Raw genomic sequence first — 19,748 nt, 5'->3', positions numbered from 1 at the left:
GTCAACTGGTTGCACCAGGACCGGGACAAAGTCAAACTTTCAGGCCGACCGCGATGGAGCCCTGCTCGGCTACAGGTCGCGGGAGGCCTCGGTTAAAAAGTTACCTTCTGACTTAGTCTTTATTTTGAAGTTTTTCTTCACCGGGACGAACCTGCCAGTTGGATCCGACCTCCTGGAGCCCTTGTCCGGATACGCGAAGTCGGTTTCCTCGGTGGTGATTTCTACCTTCGGACTTAGTCGTTTTTTCGAGATGAAAATCCTTCGACCGGGGTAAACCTGGATCTTGATCCGACGTCCGTGGAGCCCTTCTCGGATACGATGGCTGGAAGGTCCCGGTCAACTTTTTACGTTCGGACTTAGTCTCTTTTTCGGATGTTTTTCTTGACCGGGACGAACCACGAAGTCAGGCCGGGTCGCGGTTGAGGCAAGCCGGCTAGAATTTCCGCGTCGAGTCGGTCACTTTATGGAGCTTTTTTCTAAAATTTCTCCAATCTTTTCCAAACTTCTGGGGCTTCACCCAGATGTTCTTTTAAGGTTCTTTTGGGGTCCACAGCTCACCCCAAGGGTCCAGAAGTTCTGTGATGGTCCTTGGGAAGTGCGGACTTCAACTCCCAGAGTGCACCTGGCGCAAACTCCTTTTTGGCCACTGGGCAGTGGTCAGCTGGTCACTTTTTCAGGAGTTGGTGCAGGGGACTCTGGTTAGCAATTTTTCACCTGTAGCAAACAGGGAGTCCCTCCTTGAACCAGTGGAAGCCAGGCAAAGTCCTTCTTGTGGTGAAGCCCAAGTGTGCAGCTGGTGCAGTCTTTCTGAGTGCAGGGTCCAGGTGCAGGCCAGGGGTCCAGCAGGGCAGTCCTTCTTCTTCTTTAGTTCCTTTCTTGTTGAATTCTGGAGGGGATCTGAGGCGTGGGTGCAGGTCTGCCAGTTTTATCCTTGCTCCTGGGTGAAAAGCAGGGGGGCCCTGGTCCTCCAATCAGGGACAGGGTCGTCCCCCTGTGATGACCACTTCCTGGGAAGTGTGGCAAAAATCCATCCCAGAAGGCAACAGTCTCTAAAAATCCAAAATGGATGAATCTGATTTTTAGAGGAGAGATCTGGCTGAGCCCACCCACTGGTGTGGCTAAAAATCATAAACACACCCCTCTCCTGCCCTCTCCTAATCTAATCAAGGGGGCACCTAGCTGTCTGGGGTTGCAGGATGTGGGGGTGTTGCTGGGTGCTCCAGATGTCCTTCTCTGCCTTTGAAGACCAGTTTGGCAGCCCTCCCCCTTCCTGCTTCCCCATCTGCTGAGGGGAGATTCTCTCCCCCAAGCACATTCCTTTGTGTGAAGTCAGGCCACTTCACACCTCATTAAAGCAGCCTGGCAGAAGCTGCTGCAGGCTGGCCAATCAGAGCACAGCAGCAAAAACAATGCAGAGCTGAAATTGGCAACTTTTTAGGTAAAGTCTAAACTTTTTACCTGCACTAGTTATATTAAATCCAACAACTGGAAGTTGTGGGATTTATTATAACAATCAATTTGATACCAAATTCTTGGTATGTAACATTTAAGGAGACTTTAAAATTTAAAATAAAGTCTGCCCATTCTAGCCTATGAAGGCCATTCACTTCAATGAGGGAAAAACGAATTTGGCTGTTTTTACCTCACCAGGGCATATAAATCTATTTTTATAAAGTCGCTGCTTATAGTTACATGGCACCCAGCCCTAGGGGCACATAGGGCACACCTTAGGGGTGACTTATATGTAAAAATAAGGTAGTTTAAGACTTTGGAAGTACCTTTAATTCCAAAGTCGAATTTGCATATAACTTTAATTTAAAAGCAGCCAGCAAGGCAGGCTTGCTTTTAAAATGACACTGGGCACCTCAGCAATGCACCTAGGTGTGCACCACCTATGCTGTGGTCCCTAAACCTACATGCCCTACCATATACTAGGGACTTATAGGTAGGTTAACTTAGCCAATTATAATTAGCCTAATTTGCATATCCATTTTACACAGAGCACAGGCCCTGGGACTGGTTAGCAGTACCCAGGGCACCATCAGAGTCAGGAAAACACCAGCATAAAGTGGAAAATGGGGGCAAAAAGTTATGGGGCCTCTGCAATCAGCCCCAGTTTCTCACACAACCCCCCCCCAGCCCACACGCCCAGGAGACTCAGCCCAACCCTGGGAGAGTCTTCCTGGCTTGTTAGGCGAGGAAGACAGTGAAGAAAACTGGCTGTCCCTTTGCAGGGCCTACTCTGCCTTATATCCTCCTGTCAGGGTCACTCCCTCTGGGTAGTGAAGCCATCCCAACAGTAAAAGGACCCAACTCAAACTGAAACTTCCCTCTAGGGGGGTCTTCCTCCTCTCTCTCTGCCAACTTGGGTAGTGAGGTGCCCACCTCCCCTACTCCTAACTTTGCTAGGGCAACACCTAGCTTACCCAAAGAGGTCACCCAACACTTGAGCAACCCCACCATGACCAACAGGGTCAGGGGGCCTACTTTGCTATTGGCCTTGGGGTCTGCCTCCCAGGCCAAGTACAGTGCTGCCAGGAAGGCTAGCACCCAGCAGAGGCTACTGACAGCTGTCAGTACCCAGAACCACACCCTAAGCTCTCCACTGACAGGTGGCTGAGCTGCTTTAGGGGCATCTTTGGGGTCCTGGCACCCCTCTTGCTGTCTAGAGTGGGGGGCTACCACCTCCTGTGGCAGACACCCTCCTTCCACTCTCCCTTCTGTCAGTGCAGGGGCAACACCTTGCATCTGGACAGCTGCCCGACTACTCAGGACTTCCTTGGGGTCAGGTGAGGCCTCACCAGTGCCAACTCTGGGCTCCCCCCCTACTGGGGCAGAAGGCCCTTGGCTCCCTGGAACTCTCTTTAAGAGTGGCCTACCCTTCCTTTTCTTCTTTCCTTTTCTTGGGGACCCCTGTCTCCTAACTGTAGGGACTGACTCCCCAGGACTTTGGGTTGGGGGGGCGCCCTGGGCGACCACCCCATCTGTGACCAGACTCACCTCTGGGAGGTCATTGCCCAGGATACAATCTAGGGGAAGGTCAGCACTGACTACCACCCTAATCCAGTCAAGGATACCCTCCCTCTCTAGGGGCACTATGGCTACAGGTTTGGAGGTGACCTCCCCTGTGGCTATCCTGACTTTCTTTGTCTTTCCTGGGACATACATGTCTGGGGTCACTAACCGGTCACTCACTATAGTGTGACTGGCACCGGTGTCTCTCAGGCCAGTGGTAGGGATCCCATTCACTTGAATGTGGTGGAAGTGCCTACTCCCACCCTCAGGGATCACCAGCTTACCATCTGGTCCTGTCTCCCAGCACAATGCTAGGAGGACTTCATCATCTGAGGAATCCTCCTCTATGGCTACACTGGACAGCCCAGTGCTAACCACCTTCTTTGGACAGGCTGCATCTCCTCTGAAGTGACCTGTCTGCTGACAGTCAAAGCAAGCCCTACTGTCCAAGAGCTTTTTTAACCCTGGGTCTCCCTGTCTCTGCATGTCAGAGTGGGAGTGGGATTTACTCTCCTCCTTCTTAGGGTTCTGGGGTACAGAGGGAGTCTCTGTGGTGGGCTTACCACCTCCCTCCTTAGGTTTTTGGGGACCTGTCCCCCCCTTCTTGGAGTCTCCCCCCTGGGACTTGACAACCACCCTGGTTCTCAACCACTCATCAGCTGCCTCCCCTAGCTCTCTAGGGTTGGTCAGCTTAGAGTCCACTAGATGCTGGCGTAACCTTTCTTGGATACAATTGGTCAAGATGTGCTCTCTCATGATCAGATTGTATAACCCCTCATAAGTATTTACTTTGTTGCCAATAATCCAGCCCTCTAGTGCCTTTAGTGAGGTGTCCACAAAGTCAACCCAAGACTGGGTACTGACCTTCTGGGTGTCCCTGAACTTCATTCTATATTGCTCTGGGGTCAGACCAAACTTCTTGACTAAGCACCTCTTCATACTAGGGTATGAATCTGCCTCCTCCCCCCTTAAGGTCAGAAGCCTATCCCTCCCTGAGTTGGGGACCAACTCCCACAAAAGGGAACCCCAGTATTGAGGCTTAACCCTTCTCATTTGGAGTGCCCTCTCAAAGGCCCCTAGCCACTTATCTATGTCATCCCCCTCTATATAAGCAGGAACTACCCCCTTGGGTAATCTGGGGCAAACTCCCCCACCCATGGACACCTCAACTTCTTTATCGCTGCTTCCATCTCTTTTCTCTTTGTATGCCCACTTTTTCTTTTCTAGGGCCAGCTTCTCTGCTTCCAAAGCTATGTAGGCTAGCTGGGCTTCCAGCTCTCTTTCCCTGATGGATGGGTTCTCTCCTCCTGAAAGGACCCTCTTCCTACCACTAGCTTTGGGTCTGCCCCTAGTGACTGTGTCCAGTGAGGACCGTTCCTCCTCTCCCTCACTTGGGGTCTGATGCCTTCCCTCCCCTGAGTGGTTAGAGTTAGCATCTTGCTCTTTTTCTTCCCCCTCTGGAGCTTCCTCTGTCTCTACCTCTTGGGCCTCAGCCCATGCTGTCAGGGATTTAATCAGGATTTCCTTCCTGAGATTAGTGGTTGCAGGCAACCCCCTCTCAATACACAACCCCCTAAGCTGGACTACTGTCAGTGTGGGTAGGCTAGCCAGATCAAGCTCCATGGTTCCCTAGTTTTGTGTCAACAAAAACGTTTTGCAAAAATTGGTAACAGGAATTTAGAAAAATTACAAAAATTCAATAATTGAAATTAATCCAAATTAATTTTTTTTAAAAAAATTAAAATTAAAAATTAAAAACAATTTTTGCACTAGGACAATTTAAAGGATTTTTAATTTGTTTTTATCTAAAACTGTAACGTGATATTGAACACAAGTACAGGATCCCGTCGCTGCTTCCAATTATGTTGGAAAATGGGTTATTGGTAGGGCAGGTAGGTACCTACACCTAGCAACAAGCCACAAACCTCCACAAAAGTACAGTTAGGTCTCAGTAAATTAATCCCAGCTCTACCCTTGGTAGCTTGGCATCGAGCGTCAAGGCTTAACTTAGGAGACAAAGTGTAAAGCATTCAAATATCACAAAACAGTAATTAAATAAAACACAGGAAACAGTTTAAAAATCCAAAACCAATTTATAAAAATAGCTTATATTTTTATATTTAAAATGACACAAAAACGATTAAAATCGGTTCAGGGGAACCGGAGATATGAATTTTTAAAGTATTATTATTTTCTAGCGCATAGAAATAAAAAGCGCCAATCGGGTCATCTGGTTGCACCAGGACCGGGACAAAGTCAAACTTTCAGGCCGACCGCGATGGAGCCCTGCTCGGCTACAGGTCGCGGGAGGCCTCGGTTAAAAAGTTACCTTCTGACTTAGTCTTTATTTTGAAGTTTTTCTTCACCGGGACGAACCTGCCAGTTGGATCCGACCTCCTGGAGCCCTTGTCCGGATACGCGAAGTCGGTTTCCTCGGTGGTGATTTCTACCTTCGGACTTAGTCGTTTTTTCGAGATGAAAATCCTTCGACCGGGGTAAACCTGGATCTTGATCCGACGTCCGTGGAGCCCTTCTCGGATACGATGGCTGGAAGGTCCCGGTCAACTTTTTACGTTCGGACTTAGTCTCTTTTTCGGATGTTTTTCTTGACCGGGACGAACCACGAAGTCAGGCCGGGTCGCGGTTGAGGCAAGCCGGCTAGAATTTCCGCGTCGAGTCGGTCACTTTATGGAGCTTTTTTCTAAAATTTCTCCAATCTTTTCCAAACTTCTGGGGCTTCACCCAGATGTTCTTTTAAGGTTCTTTTGGGGTCCACAGCTCACCCCAAGGGTCCAGAAGTTCTGTGATGGTCCTTGGGAAGTGCGGACTTCAACTCCCAGAGTGCACCTGGCGCAAACTCCTTTTTGGCCACTGGGCAGTGGTCAGCTGGTCACTTTTTCAGGAGTTGGTGCAGGGGACTCTGGTTAGCAATTTTTCACCTGTAGCAAACAGGGAGTCCCTCCTTGAACCAGTGGAAGCCAGGCAAAGTCCTTCTTGTGGTGAAGCCCAAGTGTGCAGCTGGTGCAGTCTTTCTGAGTGCAGGGTCCAGGTGCAGGCCAGGGGTCCAGCAGGGCAGTCCTTCTTCTTCTTTAGTTCCTTTCTTGTTGAATTCTGGAGGGGATCTGAGGCGTGGGTGCAGGTCTGCCAGTTTTATCCTTGCTCCTGGGTGAAAAGCAGGGGGGCCCTGGTCCTCCAATCAGGGACAGGGTCGTCCCCCTGTGATGACCACTTCCTGGGAAGTGTGGCAAAAATCCATCCCAGAAGGCAACAGTCTCTAAAAATCCAAAATGGATGAATCTGATTTTTAGAGGAGAGATCTGGCTGAGCCCACCCACTGGTGTGGCTAAAAAGCATAAACACACCCCTCTCCTGCCCTCTCCTAATCTAATCAAGGGGGCACCTAGCTGTCTGGGGTTGCAGGATGTGGGGGTGTTGCTGGGTGCTCCAGATGTCCTTCTCTGCCTTTGAAGACCAGTTTGGCAGCCCTCCCCCTTCCTGCTTCCCCATCTGCTGAGGGGAGATTCTCTCCCCCAAGCACATTCCTTTGTGTGAAGTCAGGCCACTTCACACCTCATTAAAGCAGCCTGGCAGAAGCTGCTGCAGGCTGGCCAATCAGAGCACAGCAGCAAAAACAATGCAGAGCTGAAATTGGCAACTTTTTAGGTAAAGTCTAAACTTTTTACCTGCACTAGTTATATTAAATCCAACAACTGGAAGTTGTGGGATTTATTATAACAATCAATTTGATACCAAATTCTTGGTATGTAACATTTAAGGAGACTTTAAAATTTAAAATAAAGTCTGCCCATTCTAGCCTATGAAGGCCATTCACTTCAATGAGGGAAAAACGAATTTGGCTGTTTTTACCTCACCAGGGCATATAAATCTATTTTTATAAAGTCGCTGCTTATAGTTACATGGCACCCAGCCCTAGGGGCACATAGGGCACACCTTAGGGGTGACTTATATGTAAAAATAAGGTAGTTTAAGACTTTGGAAGTACCTTTAATTCCAAAGTCGAATTTGCATATAACTTTAATTTAAAAGCAGCCAGCAAGGCAGGCTTGCTTTTAAAATGACACTGGGCACCTCAGCAATGCACCTAGGTGTGCACCACCTATGCTGTGGTCCCTAAACCTACATGCCCTACCATATACTAGGGACTTATAGGTAGGTTAACTTAGCCAATTATAATTAGCCTAATTTGCATATCCATTTTACACAGAGCACAGGCCCTGGGACTGGTTAGCAGTACCCAGGGCACCATCAGAGTCAGGAAAACACCAGCATAAAGTGGAAAATGGGGGCAAAAAGTTATGGGGCCTCTGCAATCAGCCCCAGTTTCTCACAAAAATAAATTGACTAATTGTGCCCAGTTAGCTGCAGAAGGATACAGCATACTTTAACACATAGATGTACCCTCCTAGTGATTGATCAGATGCCCACTTGTTGCCTACAATGATTAAGAATCATCAGGAAGGTATTCTCTGACAACTGGCCGAAATAGCTCAGTTGGGAGAGCGTTAGACTGAAGATCTAAAGGTCCCTGGTTCAATCCCGGGTTTCGGCAAGGACTGAGCACCTAGCTAATTAGGTGTAGTTCTCTCTTGGAGTCAGCTTCAGTAGACATTTTAGTTCATAGATGAAACCTTTCAATAACCTGATCGACATACCATCAGTAGAGCACAGCACTTGCGTTCTATCTTCCTTTCAAAATGGCTTCCACCTCTGTTGCCTTCAGCTTTGACTTCCATTATTTCCAGTTTGTATCTTGATTTTAATGTAAAGCTTAGGCTGCATCATCTTCTATTTTCCCATGAACCAAGCTGTCAGATGATATAGCTTGCTTACTCATCCCACACATTTGTGTGCCTATTCAGAGTTTGGAATAAAAGAAGTACCTAGGTTGCGCACCAAAAAAGTAAATGAGTAAATGCACCCAGTTAGCTGCAGAAGGATACCGGAAGTTTAAGACATAGCTGTACCATCAAAGTGAATGATTTGGAGGTGTATGTCTTGTCTACAATGATTAAGAAGAAAACGGAGGGAGCTGTGAAATAACTGGCCGAAATAGCTCAGTTGGGAGAGCGTTAGACTGAAGATCTAAAGGTCCCTGGTTCAATCCCGGGTTTCGGCAAAGACTCAGAAGACAGCTTTTTAGGCGTGTTTCTTTCTTGGATTCAGCTTCTGGTGACGTTTTATTTAATTGATAAAACCTTTCATCAACCTAATTGACATACCATCAGTACAAGACAGTACTTGTTTTCTATCTTCCTTTCAAAATGGATTCCACCTCTCTTGCCTTCAGCTTTGACTTCCATTATTTACTGTTTCTATCTTGATTTTTAGGTAAACCGCAGTCTGCATCAGTCTCCATCTTTCCATGAACCAAAGTGTCGGATGAAATAGCTTGCTTACTCATGCCACACATTTCTGTGCATTAGATTGCTAGCCTATTTAGAGTTTAGAAAAAAAGAAATACCTAGCTTGCAGAATAAAAAACAAATTCCCTAATTACACCCAGTTAACTGGAGAAGGATACAACAAAGTTTAAGACATAGCTGTACCCTCACAGTGAATGATTTAGACTTCTGTGTCTTGTCTACAATGATTAAAAATGATACGGAAAGCTTTTCATGACACCTGGCTAAAATATCTCAGTTGGGAGAATGTTAGACTAAAGATAAAAAAGGTCCTTGGTTCAATCCTGGGTTGTGCCAAAGACCAAGCACTCAGGTTGTTAGGCATATTTCTTTCTTGGAGTCACTCTCAAGTGACATTTTATTTCATTGATAAAAACTTGCATCAACCTGATCGACATGCCATCGGTACAAAAGAGAACTTATTTTCTATCTTCCTTTCAAAATGGCTTCCACCTCTCTTGCCTTCAGCTTTGACTTCCATTATTTCCCGTTTCTATCTTGATTTTAATGTAAACCCTAGCCGGCGTCATCTTCCATTTTCCCATGAGCCAAACTGTCAGATGATATAGCTTGCTTGGTCATGCCACACATTTCTGTTTATGAGAGTGGTAGCCTATTCAGAGTTTAGAAAAAAAGAAGTACCTACCTCGCGTAGCAAAAAAGTAAAGGAGTAATTGCCCCCAGTTAGCTACAGAAGGATACAGCAAAGTGTAACACATAGCTGTACCCTCACAGTGAATGATTGCGACTTATATTTCTTGTCTACAATGATTAACAATAATAAGGAAGGCACTGTGAAAAAACGGGCTGAAAGAGCTCAGTTGCGAGGACGTCAAACTTTAGATCTAAGGGTCCCTGGTTAAATCCTTGGTTTGGTCAAAGACTGAGCAGCTAGTTCGTCAGGCAAGTTTCTTTTTTGGAGTCAGCTTCCGGTGACGTTTTATTTAATTAATAAAACCTTTCATCAACCTAATTGACATACCATCAGTACAAGACAGTACGTGTTTTCTATCTTTCTTTGAAAATGGATTCCACCTCTCTTGCCTTCAGCTTTGACTTCCATTATTTGCCGTTTCTATCTCGATTTTAGGGTAAACTGTAGCCTGCATCATTTTCCATCTAACCTTGGACCAAAGTGTCAGATGATATAGCTTGCTTCCTCATGCCACACATTTCTGTGTATTAGATTGCTAGCCTATTTAGCGTTTAGAAAAAAAGAAATACCTAGCTTGCGCAATAAAAAATAAATTGACTAATTGTGCCCAGTTAGCTGCAGAAGGATACAGCATACTTTAACACATAGATGTACCCTCCTAGTGATTGATCAGATGCCCACTTGTTGCCTGCAATGATTAAGAATCATCAGGAAGGTATTCTCTGACAACTGGCTGAAATAGCTCATTTGGGAGAGCGTTAAACTGAAGATCTAAAGCTCTCTGGTTCAATCCCGGGTTTTGGCAAGGACTGAGCACCTAGCTAATTAGGTGTAGTTCTCTCTTGGAGTCAGCTTCAGTAGACATTTTAGTTCATAGATGAAACCTTTTAATAACCTGTTCGACATACCATCAGTAGAGCACAGCACTTGCGTTCTATCTTCCTTTCAAAATGGCTTCCACCTCTCTTGCCTTCAGCTTTGACTTCCATTATTTCCAGTTTCTATCTTGATTTTAATGTAAACCTTAGGCTGCATCATCTTACATTTTCCCATGAACCAAGCTGTCAGATGATATAGCTTGCTTACTCATCCCACACATTTGTGTGCCTATTCAGAGTTTGGAATAAAAGAAGTACCTAGGTTGCGCACCAAAAAAGTAAAGGAGTAATTGCACCCAGTTAGCTGCAGAAGGATACCGGAAGTTTAAGACATAGCTGTACCCTCAAAGTGAATGATTTCGAGGTGTATGTCTTGTCTACAATGATTAAGAAGAATACGGAGGGACCTGTGAAATAAGTGGCCGAAATAGCTCAGTTGGGAGAGCGTTAGATTGAAGATCTAAAGGTCCCTGGTTCAATCCCGGGTTTTGGCAAGGACTGAGCACCTAGCTAATTAGGTGTAGTTCTCTCTTGGAGTCAGCTTCAGTAGACATTTTCGTTCATAGATGAAACCTTTTAATAACCTGATCAACATACCATCAGTAGAGCACAGCACTTGCGTTCTATCTTCCTTTCAAAATGGCTTCCACCTCTGTTGCCTTCAGCTTTGACTTCCATTATTTCCAGTTTCTATCTTGATTTTAATGTAAAGCTTAGGCTGCGTCATCTTCCATTTTCCCATGAACCAAGCTGTCAGATGATATAGCTTGCTTACTCATCCCACACATTTGTGTGCCTATTCAGAGTTTGGAATAAAAGAAGTACCTAGGTTGCGCACCAAAAAAGTAAATGAGTAATTGCACCCAGTTAGCTGCAGAAGGATACCGGAAGTTTAAGACATAGCTGTACCCTCAAAGTGAATGATTTCGAGGTGTATGTCTTGTCTACAATGATTAAGAAGAAAACGGAGGGACCGGTCAAATGACTGGCCGAAATAGCTCAGTTGGGAGAGCGTTAGACTGAAGATATAAAGGTCCCTGGTTCAATCCCGGGTTTCGGCAAAGACTCAGAAGACAGCTTTTTAGGCGTGTTTCTTTCTTGGATTCAGCTTCTGGTGACGTTTTATTTAATTGATAAAACCTTTCATCAACCTAATTGACATACCATCAGTACAAGACAGTACTTGTTTTCTATCTTCCTTTCAAAATGGCTTCCACCTCTCTTGCCTTCAGCTTTGACTTCCATTATTTACTGTTTCTGTCTTGATTTTTAGGTAACCCGCAGTCTGCATCAGTCTCCATCTTCCCTTGAACCAAAGTGTCGGATGAAATAGCTTGTTTACTCATGCCACACATTTCTGTGCATTAGATTGCTAGCCTATTTAGAGTTTAGAAAAAAAGAAATACCTAGCTTGCACAATAAAAAACGAATTCCCTAATTACACCCAGTTAACTGGAGAAGGATACAGCAAAGTTTAAGACATAGCTGTACCCTCACAGTGAATGATTTAGACTTCTGTGTCTTGTCTACAATGATTAAAAATGATACGGAAAGCTTTTCATGACACCTGGTTTAAATATCTCAGTTGGGAGAATGTTAGACTAAAGATAAAAAAAGGTCCTTGGTTCAATCCTGGGTTGTGCCAAAGACCAAGCACTCAGCTTGTTAGGCATGTTTCTTTCTTGGAGTCACTCTCAAGGGACATTTTATTTCATTGATAAAAACTTGCATCAACCTGATCGACATGCCATCGGTACAAAAGAGCACTTATTTTCTATCTTCCTTTCAAAATGGCTTCCACCTCTCTTGCCTTCAGCTTTGACTTCCATTATTTCCCGTTTCTATCTTGATTTTGATGTAAACCGTAGCCGGCGTCATCTTCCATTTTCCCATGAGCCAAACTGTCAGATGATATAGCTTGCTTGGTCATGCCACACATTTCTGTTTATGAGAGTGGTAGCCTATTCAGAGTTTAGAAAAAAAGAAGTACCTACCTCACGTAGCAAAAAAGTAAAGGAGTAATTGCCCCCAGTTAGCTACAGAAGGATACAGCAAAGTGTAACACATAGCTGTACCCTCACAGTGAATGATTGCGACTTATATTTCTTGTCTACAATGATTAACAATAATAAGGAAGGCACTGTGAAAAAACGGGCTGAAAGAGCTCAGTTGCGAGGACGTCAAACTTTAGATCTAAGGGTCCCTGGTTAAATTCTTGGTTTGGTCAAAGACTGAGCAGCTAGTTCGTCAGGCAAGTTTCTTTTTTGGAGTCAGCTTCCGGTGACGTTTTATTTAATTAATAAAACCTTTCATCAACCTAATTGACATACCATCAGTACAAGACAGTACGTGTTTTCTATCTTCCTTTGAAAATGGTTTCCACCTCTCTTGCCTTCAGCTTTGACTTCGATTATTTGCCGTTTCTATCTCGATTTTAGGGTAAACTGTAGCCTGCATCATTTTCCATCTAACCTTGGACCAAAGTGTCAGATGATATAGCTTGCTTCCTCATGCCACACATTTCTGTGTATTAGATTGCTAGCCTATTTAGCGTTTAGAAAAAAAGAAATACCTAGCTTGCGCAATAAAAAATAAATTGACTAATTGTGCCCAGTTAGCTGCAGAAGGATACAGCATACTTTAACACATAGATGTACCCTCCTAGTGATTGATCAGATGCCCACTTGTTGCCTACAATGATTAAGAATCATCAGGAAGGTATTCTCTGACAACTGGCCGAAATAGCTCAGTTGGGAGAGCGTTAGACTGAAGATCTAAAGGTCCCTGGTTCAATCCCGGGTTTCGGCAAGGACTGAGCACCTAGCTAATTAGGTGTAGTTCTCTCTTGGAGTCAGCTTCAGTAGACATTTTAGTTCATAGATGAAACCTTTCAATAACCTGATCGACATACCATCAGTAGAGCACAGCACTTGCGTTCTATCTTCCTTTCAAAATGGCTTCCACCTCTGTTGCCTTCAGCTTTGACTTCCATTATTTCCAGTTTGTATCTTGATTTTAATGTAAAGCTTAGGCTGCATCATCTTCTATTTTCCCATGAACCAAGCTGTCAGATGATAAAGCTTGCTTACTCATCCCACACATTTGTGTGCCTATTCAGAGTTTGGAATAAAAGAAGTACCTAGGTTGCGCACCAAAAAAGTAAATGAGTAAATGCACCCAGTTAGCTGCAGAAGGATACCGGAAGTTTAAGACATAGCTGTACCATCAAAGTGAATGATTTGGAGGTGTATGTCTTGTCTACAATGATTAAGAAGAAAACGGAGGGAGCTGTGAAATAACTGGCCGAAATAGCTCAGTTGGGAGAGCGTTAGACTGAAGATCTAAAGGTCCCTGGTTCAATCCCGGGTTTCGGCAAAGACTCAGAAGACAGCTTTTTAGACGTGTTTCGTTCTTGGATTCAGCTTCTGGTGACGTTTTATTTAATTGATAAAACCTTTCATCAACCTAATTGACATACCATCAGTACAAGACAGTACTTGTTTTCTATCTTCCTTTCAAAATGGATTCCACCTCTCTTGCCTTCAGCTTTGACTTCCATTATTTACTGTTTCTATCTTGATTTTTAGGTAACCCGCAGTCTGCATCAGTCTCGATCTTCCCTTGAACCAAAGTGTCGGATGAAATAGCTTGCTTACTCATGCCACACATTTCTGTGCATTAGATTGCTAGCCTATTTAGAGTTTAGAAAAAAAGAAATACCTAGCTTGCAGAATAAAAAACAAATTCCCTAATTACACCCAGTTAACTGGAGAAGGATACAACAAAGTTTAAGACATAGCTGTACCCTCACAGTGAATGATTTAGACTTCTGTGTCTTGTCTACAATGATTAAAAATGATACGGAAAGCTTTTCATGACACCTGGTTTAAATATCTCAGTTGGGAGAATGTTAGACTAAAGATAAAAAAAGGTCCTTGGTTCAATCCTAGGTTGTGCCAAAGACCAAGCACTCAGCTTGTTAGGCATGTTTCTTTCTTGGAGTCACTCTCAAGGGACATTTTATTTCATTGATAAAAACTTGCATCAACCTGATCGACATGCCATCGGTACAAAAGAGCACTTATTTTCTATCTTCCTTTCAAAATGGCTTCCACCTCTCTTGCCTTCAGCTTTGACTTCCATTATTTCCCGTTTCTATCTTGATTTTGATGTAAACCGTAGCCGGCGTCATCTTCCATTTTCCCATGAGCCAAACTGTCAGATGATATAGCTTGCTTAGTCCTGCCACACATTTCTGTTTATGAGAGTGGTAGCCTATTCAGAGTTTAGAAAAAAAGAAGTACCTAGCTCGCGTAGCAAAAAAGTAAAGGAGTAATTGCCCCCAGTTAGCTACAGAAGGATACAGCAAAGTGTAACACATAGCTGTACCCTCACAGTGAATGATTGCGACTTATATTTCTTGTCTACAATGATTAATAATAATAAGGAAGGCACTGTGAAAAAACGGGCTGAAAGAGCTCAGTTGCGAGGACGTCAAACTTTAGATCTAAGGGTCCCTGGTTAAATCCTTGGTTTGGTCAAAGACTGAGCAGCTAGTTCGTCAGGCAAGTTTCTTTTTTGGACTCAGCTTCCGGTGACGTTTTATTTAATTAATAAAACCTTTCATCAACCTAATTGACATACCATCAGTACAAGACAGTACGTGTTTTCTATCTTTCTTTGAAAATGGATTCCACCTCTCTTGCCTTCAGCTTTGACTTCCCTTATTTGCCGTTTCTATCTCGATTTTAGGGTAAACTGTAGCCTGCATCATTTTCCATCTAACCTTGGACCAAAGTGTCAGATGATATAGCTTGCTTCCTCATGCCACACATTTCTGTGTATTAGATTGCTAGCCTATTTAGCGTTTAGAAAAAAAGAAATACCTAGCTTGCGCAATAAAAAATAAATTGACTAATTGTGCCCAGTTAGCTGCAGAAGGATACAGCATACTTTAACACATAGATGTACCCTCCTAGTGATTGATCAGATGCCCACTTGTTGCCTACAATGATTAAGAATCATCAGGAAGGTATTCTTTGACAACTGGCCGAAATAGCTCAGTTGGGAGAGCGTTAGACTGAAGATCTAAAGGTCCCTGGTTCAATCCCGGGTTTCGGCAAGGACTGAGCACCTAGCTAATTAGGTGTAGTTCCCTCTTGGAGTCAGCTTCAGTAGACATTTTAGTTCATAGATGAAACCTTTCAATAACCTGATCGACATACCATCAGTAGAGCACAGCACTTGCGTTCTATCTTCCTTTCAAAATGGCTTCCACCTCTCTTGCCTTCAGCTTTGACTTCCATTATTTCCAGTTTGTATCTTGATTTTAATGTAAAGCTTAGGCTGCATCATCTTCTATTTTCCCATGAACCAAGCTGTCAGATGATATAGCTTGCTTACTCATCCCACACATTTGTGTGCCTATTCAGAGTTTGGAATAAAAGAAGTACCTAGGTTGCGCACCAAAAAAGTAAATGAGTAAATGCACCCAGTTAGCTGCAGAAGGATACCGGAAGTTTAAGACATAGCTGTACCCTCAAAGTGAATGATTTCGAGGTGTATGTCTTGTCTACAATGATTAAGAAGAAAACGGAGGGACCTGTGAAATAACTGGCCGAAATAGCTCAGTTGGGAGAGCGTTAGACTGAAGATCTAAAGGTCCCTGGTTCAATCCCGGGTTTCGGCAAAGACTCAGAAGACAGCTTGTTAGGCGTGTTTCTTTCTTGGATTCAGCTTCTGGTGACGTTTTATTTAATTGATAAAACCTTTCATCAACCTAATTGACATACCATCAGTACAAGACAGTACTTGTTTTCTATCTTCCTTTCAAAATGGATTCCACCTCTCTTGCCTTCAGCTTTGACTTCCATTATTTACTGTTTCTGTCTTGATTTTTAGGTAACCCGCAGTCTGCATCAGTCTCCATCTTCCCTTGAACCAAAGTGTCGGATGAAATAGCTTGCTTACTCATGCCACACATTTCTGTGCATTAGATTGCTAGCCTATTTAGAGCTTAGAAAAAAAGAAATACCTAGCTTGCACAATAAAAAACGAATTCCCTAATTACACCCAGTTAACTGGAGAAGGATACAGCAAAGTTTAAGACATAGCTGTACCCTCACAGTGAATGATTTAGACTTCTGTGTCTTGTCTACAATGATTAAAAATGATACGGAAAGCTTTTCATGACACCTGGCTAAAATATCTCAGTTGGGAGAATGTTAGACTAAAGATAAAAAAGGTCCTTGGTTCAATCCTGGGTTGTGCCAAAGACCAAGCACTCAGCTTGTTAGGCATGTTTCTTTCTTGGAATCACTCTCAAGTGACATTTTATTTCATTGATAAAAACTTGCATCAACCTGATCGACATGCCATCGGTACAAAAGAGCACCTATTTTCTATCTTCCTTTCAAAATGGCTTCCACCTCTCTTGCCTTCAGCTTTGACTTCCATTATTTCCCGTTTCTATCTTGATTTTAATGTAAACCGTAGCCGGCGTCATCTTCCATTTTCCCATGAGCCAAACTGTCAGATGATATAGCTTGCTTGGTCATGCCACACATTTCTGTTTATGAGAGTGGTAGCCTATTCAGAGTTTAGAAAAAAAGAAGTACCTACCTCGCGTAGCAAAAAAGTAAAGGAGTAATTGCCCCCAGTTAGCTACAGAAGGATACAGCAAAGTGTAACACATAGCTGTACCCTCACAGTGAATGATTGCGACTTATATTTCTTGTCTACAATGATTAACAATAATAAGGAAGGCACTGTGAAAAAACGGGCTGAAAGAGCTCAGTTGCGAGGACGTCAAACTTTAGATCTAAGGGTCCCTGGTTAAATCCTTGGTTTGGTCAAAGACTGAGCAGCTAGTTCGTCAGGCAAGTTTCTTTTTTGGAGTCAGCTTCCGGTGACGTTTTATTTAATTAATAAAACCTTTCATCAACCTAATTGACATACCATCAGTACAAGACAGTACGTGTTTTCTATCTTTCTTTGAAAATGGATTCCACCTCTCTTGCCTTCAGCTTTGACTTCCATTATTTGCCGTTTCTATCTCGATTTTAGGGTAAACTGTAGCCTGCATCATTTTCCATCTAACCTTGGACCAAAGTGTCAGATGATATAGCTTGCTTCCTCATGCCACACATTTCTGTGTATTAGATTGCTAGCCTATTTAGCGTTTAGAAAAAAAGAAATACCTAGCTTGCGCAATAAAAAATAAATTGACTAATTGTGCCCAGTTAGCTGCAGAAGGATACAGCATACTTTAACACATAGATGTACCCTCCTAGTGATTGATCAGATGCCCACTTGTTGCCTACAATGATTAAGAATCATCAGGAAGGTATTTTCTGACAACTGGCCAAAATAGCTCAGTTGGGAGAGCGTTAGACTGAAGATCTAAAGGTCCCTGGTTCAATCCCGGGTTTCGGCAAGGACTGAGCACCTAGCTAATTAGGTGTAGTTCTCTCTTGGAGTCAGCTTCAGTAGACATTTTAGTTCATAGATGAAACCTTTCAATAACCTGATCGACATACCATCAGTAGAGCACAGCACTTGCGTTCTATCTTCCTTTCAAAATGGCTTCCACCTCTCTTGCCTTCAGCTTTGACTTCCATTATTTCCAGTTTCTATCTTGATTTTAATGTAAAGCTTAGGCTGCATCATCTTCTATTTTCCCATGAACCAAGCTGTCAGATGATATAGCTTGCTTACTCATCCCACACATTTGTGTGCCTATTCAGAGTTTGGAATAAAAGAAGTACCTAGGTTGCGCACCAAAAAAGTAAATGAGTAAATGCACCCAGTTAGCTGCAGAAGGATACCGGAAGTTTAAGACATAGCTGTACCCTCAAAGTGAATGATTTCGAGGTGTATGTCTTGTCTACAATGATTAAGAAGAAAACGGAGGGACCTGTGAAATAACTGGCCGAAATAGCTCAGTTGGGAGAGCGTTAGACTGAAGATCTAAAGGTCCCTGGTTCAATCCCGGGTTTCGGCAAAGACTCAGAAGACAGCTTGTTAGGCGTGTTTCTTTCTTGGATTCAGCTTCTGGTGACGTTTTATTTAATTGATAAAATCTTTCATCAACCTAATTGACATACCATCAGTACAAGACAGTACTTGTTTTCTATCTTCCTTTCAAAATGGATTCCACCGCTCTTGCCTTCAGCTTTGACTTCCATTATTTACTGTTTCTGTCTTGATTTTTAGGTAACCCGCAGTCTGCATCAGTCTCCATCTTCCCTTGAACCAAAGTGTCGGATGAAATAGCTTGCTTACTCATGCCACACATTTCTGTGCATTAGATTGCTAGCCTATTTAGAGTTTAGAAAAAAAGAAATACCTAGCTTGCACAATAAAAAACGAATTCCCTAATTACACCCAGTTAACTGGAGAAGGATACAGCAAAGTTTAAGACATAGCTGTACCCTCACAGTGAATGATTTAGACTTCTGTGTCTTGTCTACAATGATTAAAAATGATACGGAAAGCTTTTCATGACACCTGGTTTAAATATCTCAGTTGGGAGAATGTTAGACTAAAGATAAAAAAGGTCCTTGGTTGAATCCTGGGTTGTGCCAAAGACCAAGCACTCAGCTTGTTAGGCATGTTTCTTTCTTGGAGTCACTCTCAAGGGACATTTTATTTCATTGATAAAAACTTGCATCAACCTGATCGACATGCCATCGGTACAAAAGAGCACTTATTTTCTATCTTCCTTTCAAAATGGCTTCCACCTCTCTTGCCTTCAGCTTTGACTTCCATTATTTCCCGTTTCTATCTTGATTTTGATGTAAACCGTAGGCGGCGTCATCTTCCATTTTCCCATGAGCCAAACTGTCAGATGATATAGCTTGCTTAGTCATGCCACACATTTCTGTTTATGAGAATGGTAGCCTATTCAGAGTTTAGAAAAAAAGAAGTACCTAGCTCGCGTAGCAAAAAAGTAAAGGAGTAATTGCCCCCAGTTAGCTACAGAAGGATACAGCAAAGTGTAACACATAGCTGTACCCTCACAGTGAATGATTGCGACTTATATTTCTTGTCTACAATGATTAATAATAATAAGGAAGGCACTGTGAAAAAACGGGCTGAAAGAGCTCAGTTGCGAGGACGTCAAACTTTAGATCTAAGGGTCCCTGGTTAAATCCTTGGTTTGGTCAAAGACTGAGCAGCTAGTTCGTCAGGCAAGTTTCTTTTTTGGAGTCAGCTTCCGGTGACGTTTTATTTAATTAATAAAACCTTTCATCAACCTAATTGACATACCATCAGTACAAGACAGTACGTGTTTTCTATCTTTCTTTGAAAATGGATTCCACCTCTCTTGCCTTCAGCTTTGACTTCCCTTATTTGCCGTTTCTATCTCGATTTTAGGGTAAACTGTAGCCTGCATCATTTTCCATCTAACCTTGGACCAAAGTGTCAGATGATATAGCTTGCTTCCTCATGCCACACATTTCTGTGTATTAGATTGCTAGCCTATTTAGCGTTTAGAAAAAAAGAAATACCTAGCTTGCGCAATAAAAAATAAATTGACTAATTGTGCCCAGTTAGCTGCAGAAGGATACAGCATACTTTAACACATAGATGTACCCTCCTAGTGATTGATCAGATGCCCACTTGTTGCCTACAATGATTAAGAATCATCAGGAAGGTATTCTTTGACAACTGGCCGAAATAGCTCAGTTGGGAGAGCGTTAGACTGAAGATCTAAAGGTCCCTGGTTCAATCCCGGGTTTCGGCAAGGACTGAGCACCTAGCTAATTAGGTGTA

The 19,748-nt window shown here is 43.3% G+C and overlaps 10 non-coding genes across 10 annotated transcripts; all 10 read left to right on the top strand.

The window, feature by feature from the left end:
- The first annotated feature begins 7,512 nt into the window (after positions 1 to 7,512).
- On the top strand, positions 7,513 to 7,585 carry TRNAF-GAA (transfer RNA phenylalanine (anticodon GAA)). Its single transcript has one exon. It is a non-coding gene; the product is annotated as a tRNA-Phe (tRNA).
- Positions 7,586 to 8,079: 494 nt separating this feature from the next.
- On the top strand, positions 8,080 to 8,152 carry TRNAF-GAA (transfer RNA phenylalanine (anticodon GAA)). Its single transcript has one exon. It is a non-coding gene; the product is annotated as a tRNA-Phe (tRNA).
- Positions 8,153 to 10,392: 2,240 nt separating this feature from the next.
- Positions 10,393 to 10,465, top strand: TRNAF-GAA (transfer RNA phenylalanine (anticodon GAA)). Its single transcript has one exon. It is a non-coding gene; the product is annotated as a tRNA-Phe (tRNA).
- A 2,241-nt stretch (positions 10,466 to 12,706) lies between these two features.
- TRNAF-GAA (transfer RNA phenylalanine (anticodon GAA)) lies at positions 12,707 to 12,779 on the top strand. Its single transcript has one exon. It is a non-coding gene; the product is annotated as a tRNA-Phe (tRNA).
- A 494-nt stretch (positions 12,780 to 13,273) lies between these two features.
- TRNAF-GAA (transfer RNA phenylalanine (anticodon GAA)) lies at positions 13,274 to 13,346 on the top strand. Its single transcript has one exon. It is a non-coding gene; the product is annotated as a tRNA-Phe (tRNA).
- Positions 13,347 to 15,020: 1,674 nt separating this feature from the next.
- TRNAF-GAA (transfer RNA phenylalanine (anticodon GAA)) lies at positions 15,021 to 15,093 on the top strand. The gene has a single exon. It is a non-coding gene; the product is annotated as a tRNA-Phe (tRNA).
- Positions 15,094 to 15,587: 494 nt separating this feature from the next.
- Positions 15,588 to 15,660, top strand: TRNAF-GAA (transfer RNA phenylalanine (anticodon GAA)). The gene has a single exon. It is a non-coding gene; the product is annotated as a tRNA-Phe (tRNA).
- Positions 15,661 to 17,333: 1,673 nt separating this feature from the next.
- TRNAF-GAA (transfer RNA phenylalanine (anticodon GAA)) lies at positions 17,334 to 17,406 on the top strand. Its single transcript has one exon. It is a non-coding gene; the product is annotated as a tRNA-Phe (tRNA).
- A 494-nt stretch (positions 17,407 to 17,900) lies between these two features.
- On the top strand, positions 17,901 to 17,973 carry TRNAF-GAA (transfer RNA phenylalanine (anticodon GAA)). Its single transcript has one exon. It is a non-coding gene; the product is annotated as a tRNA-Phe (tRNA).
- Positions 17,974 to 19,646: 1,673 nt separating this feature from the next.
- On the top strand, positions 19,647 to 19,719 carry TRNAF-GAA (transfer RNA phenylalanine (anticodon GAA)). Its single transcript has one exon. It is a non-coding gene; the product is annotated as a tRNA-Phe (tRNA).
- Positions 19,720 to 19,748: the final 29 nt, after the last annotated feature.

Source organism: Pleurodeles waltl, chromosome 8 (genome assembly GCF_031143425.1).
Source record: "Pleurodeles waltl isolate 20211129_DDA chromosome 8, aPleWal1.hap1.20221129, whole genome shotgun sequence".
Classification (NCBI taxonomy): Eukaryota; Metazoa; Chordata; class Amphibia; order Caudata; family Salamandridae; genus Pleurodeles; species Pleurodeles waltl.
The sequence above is the reverse complement of the archived record's forward strand: the minus strand, read 5'-3'. Positions and strand labels throughout refer to the sequence as shown.